Below are 12,463 nucleotides of genomic sequence, written 5' to 3'. Positions count from 1 at the left end.
GAGGACTTGTGGCACCTTAGAGACTAACAAATTTATTAGAGCATAAGCTTTCGTGAGCTACAGCTCACTTCATCGGATGCTGTAGCTCACGAAAGCTTATGCTCTAATAAATTTGTTAGTCTCTAAGGTGCCACAAGTACTCCTTTTCTTTTTACTCCTGTAGAACATGATTTGAAGTTCTTTCCAAGATGAACCTTTCAGAGATTATGGGCCCTTTCATCCCTGTCCCAGGGGTTTATAGTTTCATTCCTCCCCACTGTCACTTACTAGAGCTGTTCCAGATTTACCCTGTGGTAAATAGGAACAAAAACTAGCCTACTGAATTGTTATAAGACAGCATGCATCAACTTAAATTTTAAGAGGAATTTAATTGGTTACACAGATGCCAAATGTCCTCAAAAGGTCACGGCGTTACTATTCGGTTTGGGAGTAAAGAAAGAAATAGACAATGAAACAAGATCTCCTAGACAGAGCTGGCAGTGATGCTGTGGTGATGTGTCATTTAAAAAAAAAAAAAAAAAAGCCGGAAGGAAATGTATAACTTCTGTATTCAGTACAGCGTTTGGATGATGTGCAGTAAATAAGGCCTGGGGCCGCACATTGAATGATGAGCATAAAAATAAATATTGAATAGTCCATCTGGTGCACTGAATGAGGGGGAAAATAGTAGGTGGCCATGTAATTAGAGACTGGCATTGTGCATATGAGCAAGGAGGCTGCATTAAGGTTGCAGCGGGACAGAAAAGGACAAATAGCTGAAAACCATACAATTCCCATCCACACACTAATGTTAACTGGCCATTGTAGATAATTAGGTGGCTGTATCAAACAAAGACAGGAGTGACCATAAGAAATTTGAAACAATGTTTGAAATAATTATGTGATTGAATAAAAATGAAGTCCCTTAGGCCAGATCCTCTGACTATCAATCATTGTTGCTTGATTACCTTCAATGAAGCTATGGCAGTTTACACCAGCTGAGAATATTTGTGGTTGGTTAGGTCACCAGAGCTACAGTTAAGGTTATGGGCCTGGTTCTCATCCTACTAATACTAGTTTTACACCAGTGTAACTCTATGAATGTCAGTCAAGCTGTTCCTGATTCTCACCAGAGGGAGAGGAGAACCAGGCCCTGTATATTTATTTCAAGATTCCAGTGATTTTGTTTTGTTTGTTTGTTTTTTAACAAACCATTTATGTGGATAAAAGTGCAACCTTATCAGACAGCCGAACATTGTAGGCCCTGATTCCCCACTGCCTGGCACCTTGTGTGGTCATTTACACCTGTGTAAAGTGGATGTAGCAAATCAGAGCAGTTGTATTTCTCATTTTGCCCAGCTTTAAGAGAAAACACAAAGTGCCAGGTAGTGGAGATTCAGGTCCTTGTCTATTTCCATAAAATAAAAGCTTCTGTTCTGTCCATTGTCTAACGGCTGTGAAAAAGATTGTACCTGTCTCAGCCTTGAGTACAGGGACAAAATAATTGCCAGTTTCAAGAACAAAAGAGCCCTTCGCAAATGTGCTTTCAAATAGGTGGTTTGCAATGTCACCAAGCCCCTGCTCTGAGACACTTTATAGTAAGACAAAGGCAATTGAAAAGGTTCAAAGCTTCAAAAATGATATACTTCACACGGCCATGTCATGGGAAAACCATTTACAATCCAATCTTTTATCAGCTAATGTGGTTTCATCCCCTTTATTTTTACATCAACTCTCATTTGGAAGGGAGGAGTTTCATATGGCACACGTTCTTTGAGCTGCTTGACCCTTCAACTCCATTTTCAGTACGCAATGGTCTGAGTATCTGGGGAACAGCAGACCCACTGCAGCATGAATTTCCTGATGGGACTGAACACTTTGGTCAGGAGCATCTTTGGGATTAATGCTAACCCAGAACAGAGCAGTAGTCGGAGCTCAAGAATCAGGAGTCTGTCACTCACCAGATGAGAAGCCAAAGGGTAGGGTCTGACTAACTCCATACATGTGTGTTTTGGGATGGGGGTGGTGTCTTGTGAATCTCTTGCTTAAATAGTTCATCAGTGGGTGTAACTTGGTGTAGCTCCATTGGAGTCAATGCAGCCATGCTGATTTACACCAACTAGGGATCTGTGTGCTATAATAGATTTAGATATCCATTGCTGCCAACATTTAGAAATTTGGGGCTCTACGATTTCTCCCCAAAATAACACTTGTTGAAGAGGAAAATCTGATGGCTTCCCTTCGTGGTACGTGTAGGTGCCTAACCCTTGTAACTGAAGTGGTAGTTCATTGGTGGTGTGCAGGCAGTGGTGGTATTTTAGGCCAGGTCCTCAGCCTCCAGCATGACTGCTTTGCAAAGCTCATGGCTGACCTAAGAGGCCTCAAGGAATCTCCATGTGGCCTAGAGCCAGAAAAATCAGCGCTGTCTCACCCTCTCACAGTCCTCAGCACAGCGGCAGGTGGCATTTAGGCCCTGGTTCAACCCCCAGTGTAAGTTAGAACTGAATCCCATCCGTGAAGAATACTTTAACCTTGGACCTCGTGCAGGTCATTCTGACTTTGTGGTTGGCTTTGTGCCAGGGGAATGGCAGTTCATAGATGGAGCTGTGGTTGCTAATGTAGCTGGATTCTGATACTTTAACTGCTTTCAAGGTTAGGACCAAACCCTTAAATTGACAACAGAAGCAGGCTGAGAGCCTGAGGAGGGACCAGAGCATAGGCATCTGTGTGACCTCTCAGCCCTTTCCTCAGGTAAAGTCTGCATGTTCTATATCTTCTGCTTGGTCAAATGGCAGAGTAACCAAGGCCATCTGCTGCTTAATCCCTGCTGGTCCTGAGTACATCCTGGCAGTATGTGAAGGTGGGGGAGCAAATATTTTTCAATACTTTGCATTTTCCATCACCCAGAGTCAGTGCATTGTTTTCACACTAAGTTTAGATTCAGTGAATTAGTTATCTAGTGTGGAGGTGACAAATGCATTAGATCACTGTGGCCAGGTCCTCATCTGGGAAGATATAACCTCAGTGACTGTTACCTCATCTGTAAAATGGGGTGTATGTTGCTTACTCGCTCTGATGTTGTGCACTGAGATCTCTGAATGAGCAGTGCTCTAATTGCAAAGTGTTGTTGTTGTTGTTTACAGACTACATGAATAGTCTACTGTTCACTTCATAAAGTACATAAAGGTAAAGCCATTCAGGAACTAAGAAATGTAGCTGGGATCATTTGAGCACAGAGACCTCCTGTTTCTATTGAGGACAGACTGAGCAGTTAACAGCAAGTCCCTATGCTGCATATTCCCATGTATAGGCAAGGGTGCTAGACTTCACTGGCTAGAAATCACTGGCCGCTCCATGGGGGAGAGACAGTAGAAGTAACTTTGTATTCTCCAAACCAGCACTGACAGCTAAGTCAGCTGTCAGCTACAGCAGGGAAGGAAGGCTGGGGAAATTGGGGTAAAGCAGAACAATCAGTCGCTGATGTGTCAGGTATGTCGACAGTCTTTCCATGCAGCCAGGGTCAACTGGGGACTTGCTGACAGAGAGTGAGCGTCGGATTCTGCTACTTCTCCCGGAAACTCTCATGCATTTGGAATCCATGAAGAGAATACAGTCAGTGTTTGTGTGTATTTCATAGCGGCTGAGATGGCTTTTGAGCCAAATCCTGGATCAGGATCAAAGCATACCTGAACTCTGGGAAATAATGAGTTTGGATCCACCTATAAATTTTCAGGCTCAGCAACCTTTCTAATGTGGTGTTAAATAAACGGGGTTTTAAAAAGTAGTGTAAGAATAAATCCAAATACAGTGCTAGTTCAGGCTTCGTGAACTACATTTCCCAGGATGATGTTGGAGCAGGGGGTGAAATGTACACAAGGATGGTAAAAAGAAAAGGAGGACTTGTGGCACCTTAGAGACTAACACATTTATTTGAGCATAAACTTTCGTGAGCATAAGCTTTCGTGAAACAATGGGTGTGTTCTCTATGTATATAAATCTCCCCACTGTATTTTTCACCGAATGCATCCGATGAAGTGAGCTGACGAAAGCTTATGCTCAAATAAATATGTTAGTCTCTAAGGTGCCACAAGTCCTCCGTTTCTTTTTGCGAATACAGACTAACATGGCTGCTACTCTGAAACAAGGATGGTATTTACAGTATGACTAGAAAAACAAGAGAATGTGGAAAAAAATATTTCCTGGCAAAGGGCCAGATTTTCAGAAGTGGTCAGCAACTGCAGCTAGTGGGAGCTTCTGGGTGCAGAGCACCTTTGAAAATATTGTCACTTCATTTAGGTGCCCAAATGGGAGCAGCTGTGGGCTGAGCCCTTCTGAAAACCTAACCTAACATGTATTTGTTTTCCAATTATCTAGTATCTGTCTCTACAGCTAACATCTTCAAAACGTAGGCTCCTACGCTGGAATTTTCAGAGACCTATGGGAGTTGGGTGCCTAACTCTTTTAGGCATTTTTGAATATTTCCAGCCCTGAATCCTTATTTAGACTCCTTAAAGAGTAACTGAGTGTTCAGCACTTTTTTGAAAATCAGGTTACTCAGGTGCCTAAATATCAACTTGGGAGCCTCTTTAAAAAAAAATCTAAAAAAATAAAACCTTGGCCTAGAAATATACCAATTCTTTTTACCAGTTTACGGTGGGACTACTCATGTATTTCCAATTGCTGAACGACATTGTAAATAAGAACTATTCGGCTAAATCCGTCCTTGGTGTAACTCCAAACACTTCAGTGGAGTTACATTAAGGATACATTGGAATCCTTGCTCTGAGGTAATTTTGCGCTGACCATGGAATCCCTTCCAAAAATTTGAGCATATTTAGTCAGGCAAATAATTCATATTGTTTCAATTACCATCCTGGAATGCTTTGTAGTTACAGTGGAGCCAGTGAAAAACAAAACCGCTGTTGACGGGAAGCTGATGAACCCATTAAGGGGAGCCTGCAGTGAACTGCCTTAATAATACCAAGAGTTAACTTACTGCTGAAGAATGTTAATACTTTGAAAAGTGACTATGTAAAAATGGCACCTTCTTGCTCACAGCAGGGGTGTGTATTTAGATTCAAATCTACTTCCTCTAGTCCTCCAGAGCCAACAAAGCTTAGGGAGAGTGAGCTGGATTTTGTTCCTTTTTCAGGACCCACAGAATTGCTTACAGTCAGTAATACCTGTGCAGCCTCATTGAAGGTAATTGGGTTATTCAGGTGTCACTGAGGACGCATTTTGGCTTGTAAAATACTGTTATTCCTGTTGAAGATATACTGAGTTCTTTCAATCTTGTGTAACTCAGATCCAAAGGTAAGTTTGCAGGGCTGGTACTCAGGAAAAAAAAATAATCGCTTTACCAGAAACAGAGTACGTTGATATGGAAATCACAAAGCCACTAAAAGTGGAGCCTTGCGACACCGTTGGCATAAAGTTCTGTTTCAGAGTAGAACTATACTTTAAATGACTATTGCCCTTCTAACAAATCTGAACACCTCGTGCTGGATTCACTGCCATATGACTCCACTGAAGTCACCGGGACTGCTCATATAGGTAAGGATTAGCTGCATGAGTGTAGGTTCCCAATGCAGTTTGCATTTTGATTAGAAAGCACTTCACAGGCTCTTTGTAGGCCAATGCTGATCACTAGTGAAAAGCCCAACTCTGCTCCCAACGCAGTTAATGGGAGGTTTGCAATTGACTTCCCTGAGAGCAGTGTTCGGCTAATGCTGAGCACTTTTGAAAAGCCCACCCTCTGTGCAAGGATCACTTCACCCACCACTTAACAGCATCTACTTTGGGAACATGGCAGCTCTGTAACGGTGCACAGCAATACACAATACACACAGGTGGAGAAGGAAATTTATTAAACACATCTTAACAAATTAGAAAAAAGTCTGTATTTAATATGGATATTACAAGCCATGTAGCTACTGTATGAGGTGAATAGGATACTATTCATATAGCCTGCCTTTATGGGCAGACCCTAGATCAAATGTAATATAATAATATTGAGCTCAATGTGCTTCACTAGTGTAGGTAAGGAGGATAACCCCCTTTTACAGATGGGGTAACTGCCAATATCTCGTTCCTGAGAATATTTTTGACCCCAACACTTTGGTTGCATCCTTCTCAGGTGTCTGCTCGGTCTTTGCAAGTTCAATAGACAGAGTGTATCTTGCAGATATTATGAGAGCACTGTCATGATTCACAATGGGCCACTGTAAAGCATTTCACTGACAGCTGAACGCAGCAATAGAAAATAATGTAAGTGTATAATGAGCTGCAGGTTGAACCCAGATAGTGACAAAGCTAGGAGTAGATGAATGTGGAGAAAAGACTTATTTTTAGACTCCTTAAAGAAGTGGATGCCTTTGCCAGGAGGGCTGGAAGTTCAGAGAGCATGAAAACTCTAGTCAAGTGATCCTGAGTCTGAGTGATAGGTTTTATTATTACTATGCTATTTCTGTATTGTGTTTATTCTTCAATACACTGTACCTTGCCTTTCAAGCCCACCCAACCTCCTGGGTCTGAGCTTGGGTGGCTAGCCTGAGTCTCCCCCAGATCTTCAACATCCACTCCGCTAGTTCGAGCGAAGTTAGTGCAAATCTGTCCCCCGACACGGAGCACCTCAACCCAGATCTGCCCATAGTGATCAGGCTGAGGATAATGGGTGGTTTAGAGCTATCTTCCCCTCAGCCCAGTCCAGGTCATGAGCTGAGTAATGCAGGGATCTGGCCGTATGTGCTTAAATACTATACAAGGGCTAGCAACATAGCTATTACACAAAGCAAAAATGGAAAAGGCCCAGGAATCACCCACTGCAAAAGACACGCTTTGCGAAGTAATGTCATGACATGTTCTCCCCTCCATATTAATGGGAGTTATATGCATCCAGTATCTAACGTAGAATAGGTTTCCCCCAACACAGACTCTCTGCAGGCATATGTTGAATGGAGGCACTACTAATATTGAGGTTGTCAAGGTTCCTTCCCCACTCTGAACTCTAGGGTACAGATGTACCCTAGAGGAAGCAAAAGTGGATGGGAATCTGGGAGGCAGTGACCATGAGTTGGTTGAGTTCAGGATCCTGACGCAGGGAAGAAAGGTAAGCAGCAGGATACGGACCCTGGACTTCAGGAAAGCAGACTTTGACTCCCTCAGGGAACAGATGGCCAGGATCCCCTGGGGGACTAACATGAAAGGGAAGGGAGTCCAGGAGAGCTGGCTGTATTTCAAGGAATCCCTGTTGAGGTTACAGGGACAAACCATCCCGATGAGTCGAAAGAATAGTAAATATGGCAGGCGACCAGCTTGGCTTAATGGTGAAATCCTAGCGGATCTTAAACATAAAAAAGAAGCTTACAAGAAGTGGAAGGTTGGACATATGACCAGGGAAGAGTATAAAAATATTGCTCGGGCATGTAGGAAAGATATCAGGAGGGCCAAATCGCACCTGGAGCTGCAGCTAGCAAGAGATGTCAAGAGTAACAAGAAGGGTTTCTTCAGGTATGTTGGCAACAAGAAGAAAGCCAAGGAAAGTGTGGGCCCCTTACTGAATGAGGGAGGCAAGCTAGTGACAGAGGATGTGGAAAAAGCTAATGTACTCAATGCTTTTTTTGCCTCTGTTTTCACTAACCAGGTCAGCTCCCAGACTGCTGTGCTGGGCATCACAAAATGGGGAAGAGATGGCCAGCCCTCTGTAGAGATAGAGGTGGTTAGGGACTATTTAGAAAAGCTGGACGTGCACAAGTCCATGGGGCCGGACGAATTGCATCCGAGAGTGCTGAGGGAATTGGCGGCTGTGATTGCAGAGCCCTTGGCCATTATCTTTGAAAACTCGTGGCGAACGGGGGAAGTCCCGGATGACTGGAAAAAGGCTAATGTAGTGCCCATCTTTAAAAAAGGGAAGAAGGAGGATCCTGGGAACTACAGGCCGGTCAGCCTCACCTCAGTCCCTGGAAAAATCATGGAGCAGGTCCTCAAAGAATCAATCCTGAAGCACTTAGAGGAGAGGAAAGTGATCAGGAACAGTCAGCATGGATTCACCAAGGGAAGGTCATGCCTGACTAATCTAATCGCCTTTTATGATGAGATTACTGGTTCTGTGGATGAAGGGAAAGCAGTGGATGTATTGTTTCTTGACTTTAGCAAAGCTTTTGACACGGTCTCCCACAGCATTCTTGTCAGCAAGTTAAGGAAGTATGGGCCGGATGAATGCACTATAAGGTGGGTAGAAAGCTGGCTAGATTGTCGGGCTCAACGGGTAGTGATCAATGGCTCCATGTCTAGTTGGCAGCCGGTGTCAAGTGGAGTGCCCCAGGGGTCGGTCCTGGGGCCCGTTTTGTTCAATATCTTCATAAATGATCTGGAGGATGGTGTGGATTGCACTCTCAGCAAATTTGCGGATGATACTAAACTGGGAGGAGTGGTAGATACGCTGGAGGGGAGGGATAGGATACAGAAGGACCTAGACAAATTGGAAGATTGGGCCAAAAGAAATCTAATGAGGTTCAATAAGGATAAGTGCAGGGTCCTGCACTTAGGATGGAAGAATCCAATGCACCGCTACAGACTAGGGACCGAATGGCTCGGCAGCAGTTCTGCGGAAAAGGACCTAGGGGTGACAGTGGACGAGAAGCTGGATATGAGTCAGCAGTGTGCCCTTGTTGCCAAGAAGGCCAATGGCATTTTGGGATGTATAAGTAGGGGCATAGCGAGCAGATCGAGGGACGTGATCGTTCCCCTCTATTCGACACTGGTGAGGCCTCATCTGGAGTACTGTGTCCAGTTTTGGGCCCCACACTACAAGAAGGATGTGGATAAATTGGAAAGAGTACAGCGAAGGGCAACAAAAATGATTAGGGGTCTAGAGCACATGACTTATGAGGAGAGGCTGAGGGAGCTGGGATTGTTTAGTCTGCAGAAGAGAAGAATGAGGGGGGATTTGATAGCTGCTTTCAACTACCTGAAAGGGGGTTTCAAAGAGGATGGCTCTAGACTGTTCTCAATGGTAGCAGATGACAGAACGAGGAGTAATGGTCTCAAGTTGCAATGGGGGAGGTTTAGATTGGATATTAGGAAAAACTTTTTCACTAAGAGGGTGGTGAAACACTGGAATGCGTTACCTAGGGAGGTGGTAGAATCTCCTACCTTAGAGGTTTTTAAGGTCAGGCTTGACCAAGCCCTGGCTAGGATGATTTAACTGGGACTTGGTCCTGCTTTGAGCAGGGGGTTGGACTAGATGACCTTCTGGGGTCCCTTCCAACCCTGATATTCTATGATTCTATGTGGGGACCTGCATGAAAACCTCCTAAGCTTACTTTTACCAGCTTAGGTTAAAACTTCCCCAAGGTACAAACTATTTGACCTTTTGCCCTTGGACTTTCGCTGCCACCACCAAATGATTAACCGGGATATAATTTAGAAAGAGTCCGTTTTGAAACATCTTCTTTCTCCCCCCCCCCCCCCCCCCCCCGCCTCCAAAATCCTCCCAAAACCTTGAACCCCCTTCCTGGGGAAGATTTGATAAAAATCCTCACCAATTTGCATCCTCACCAATTTGGGTGAACACAGACCCAAACCCTTGGATCTTAAGAAAAATGAAAAAGCATTCAGTTGCTTAAAAGAAAAATTTTTATAGAAGGAAAAAAAGTAAAAAGAATCACCTCTGTGAAATCAGGATGGTAAATACCTTACAGGGTAATTAGATTCAAAACATAGAGAATCCCTCTAGACAAAACCTTAAGTTACAAAAAGACACAAAACAGGAATACCCATTCCATCCAGCACAGCTTATTTTCTCAGCCATTTAAAGAAATCAGAATCTAACTCATATCTAGCTAGATTACTTACTAAGTTCTAAGACTCCATTCCTGTTCTGTCCCCGGCAAAAGCATCACACAGATAGCCCCAGACCCTTTGTTTCTCCCCCCCTCCAGCTTTGAAAGTATCTTGTCTCCTCATTGGTCATTTTGGTTAGGTGCCAGCGAGGTTATCCTAGCTTCTTAACCCTTTACAGGTGAAAGGGTTTTCCTCTGGCCAGGAGGGATTTTAAAGGTGTTTACCCTTCCCTTTATATTTGTGACAGAGGTTAAATGCAGTGAGGCGTCCTTGTGGCACCTTAGAGACTAACAAATAATATTGAGGTGGTATCTATCAATGCTCAGAAATTAGGCCATCCAGTTTTCTTTGGGCTAGAAGGTAACTTACCTACCCAACAAATCCGTAGATGGAAATATCTGGGACACGCTTTGAGAATGAAGCCAGAGCATTTGCCATGGCACACATGCCATTGGGAAGCTGGAGGAATGCAGAAAAGTGGTGGACCCCAAGAATCCCTCCATCAAACGTTACTCAGAGAAGGAAAACTTATGGCACTTTACAACCGAAAGGCCTCACAAAGAGTAGCACAGTATAGACAGGGATGGAAGAACCTTGTTCATGCCCTCAGCAATGTCTCTCAGTGCAGGAAGGATTCAGAACAAAAGATGACGACAAAACCACAAAATACCAGGACCCTTTTTTTTTTTTTTTTTGTCCAGAGTCCCAGGCCAAACATCTCTTGCCCAGTCAACAAACTGTGACAAACCAAAGAACAAAAAATCCAAACATGGGTAAATCCTCCCCGTCGCTAGCGAGGCAAGCATCCTTCCTGTTTGCTTTCGGGCCTGTCTCTGTGATCTCTAAGCCCTTTCCTCAGGTAAAGTCTGCATGTTCTATATCTTCTGCTAGGTCAAATGGCAGGGTAACCAAGGCCATCTGCTGCTTAATCCCTGCTGGTCCTTAGTACATCCTGGCAGTATTAGGAGTTGGGGGTGCAAATATTTTCCAATATTTTGTACTACTCCCCTCTCCCCTACCCCCCCCTGACAATTAATGACTGCCTTGGATCCCAGTTTATAAGACCTAATAGCTATCTCTGAAGCCTTCCTATTCACACAAGGAAAAAGTAGCCCTGCAGGCAGAGCAAAGATCTGTGCTGGATGGCTCTACTTTATTGCATCTCCAACAAACACGGAATAGTTTAATCTGATTTGAGGTTTCAAGGGGATTGAACATATTAATAACACCCTGCAGAGCTACAGGGATATTGAGAAATAGTTTCTTCTGATGGACAGCCTGGACTTGCTCACTTACAATGAAGAGTAGTAATAAAAAAGCAGAAACCTAGTGAGCAATGGAAAGTATGGAAGCATGGCTGACCAGCGGCTGTGTTAGGATATTGTGATGCACTGCCACCTTGTGTTGCATTGGCTATAAGCAATCAGCATCTCTATGAAACAACAATTATGGCTCAAATGTCTGGCCTAGGGTGACCAGACAGCAAGTGTGAAAAATCAGGACAGGAGGTGGGGGATAATAGGAGCCTATATAAGAAAAAGACCCCAAAATCGGGACTGTCCCTATAAAATTGGAACATCTGGTCACCCTACCCTACCCTGAAGTGCCTGATTAATGACTTCTTTGCTCATGCATAGTAATTAATGCACTTCCAAAGCAAAACTGATTAAGTTGGAGTCAAGGTAGCAAATTTGTATCAATTATGAAAAGGGAGGGGGAAAGTAGAACATTGTAGTTTGTTGGAAGGCAAAGAAATTCTAAGTTATTGTTACAATTTCAAAGTGCATCAGATCATATGGAAATAGAGTTAAGGTTTCTCAAATAAAATTCTGTCCTTCCTCCCTGTATTCCCACATGCCCTCCACTTGAATTCATGAGAACTTTTCACCTGTATGCCAATTGCATTCACAAATTTTAGACATAAATCTCCACGATGTTGTCTCTCGTTAGACATACTACTGTATGTATTGGAAAACTACTACATGTATGCCCTGGATATTACACAATATACTCCTCCAGTTATTCTTTCCTTGATGAGTCAATATATGCCAACCTCTTGCCATTTTTTATATGTCCATCCCAAAGCCACAGGTTAGACCCACCCCACTTTCTTGGTGTTTACTCAAGAGTCCCCAGTGCTACACATCTTGGGCTTGAGTCATCCCTGAGAGGCTAGCTTTCACCAGGAAGGAGGGTGCCTGATAGTAGAATTCACCCAAAGGGGTTCACCACTGGGCCAGATGCCTACAACCCCACTCACCAGGGATCCATACCCAGCAAAAGCCATCCCACAGCTAAGCTTGTTCTTGCTGAGACAGAGCTTTAACACAGTGACTCACAGCTCTGGATGACCCAAAACATGCTAGAGAGGCTTAAAATAGGAGAGAGCTGAGAAAGAACAGAAAGTGGATCCACTGCTCTTAGTTGTGCTGTCATTATCAGCATTTTATTTTTCCAAAAAGGGTGAGAGTGACTAAAAAAGGAAGTGGAACAGGAGTTTAGTGCACAGACTGAGCCCCTGAAAGAGTATTAGTGAGTTTCTTTGGGATGTGGGCCTGGACTGTCTCCAAATATAGAGAGTAAAGCAAAGAGCCGACTCTTCCTGTCACAGCTGCTCTCAAAGGATAACTGCAAGACAAAA

Source organism: Dermochelys coriacea, chromosome 4 (assembly GCF_009764565.3).
Source record: "Dermochelys coriacea isolate rDerCor1 chromosome 4, rDerCor1.pri.v4, whole genome shotgun sequence".
NCBI lineage: Eukaryota > Metazoa > Chordata > Testudines > Dermochelyidae > Dermochelys > Dermochelys coriacea.
The sequence above is the reverse complement of the archived record's forward strand: the minus strand, read 5'-3'. Positions refer to the sequence as shown.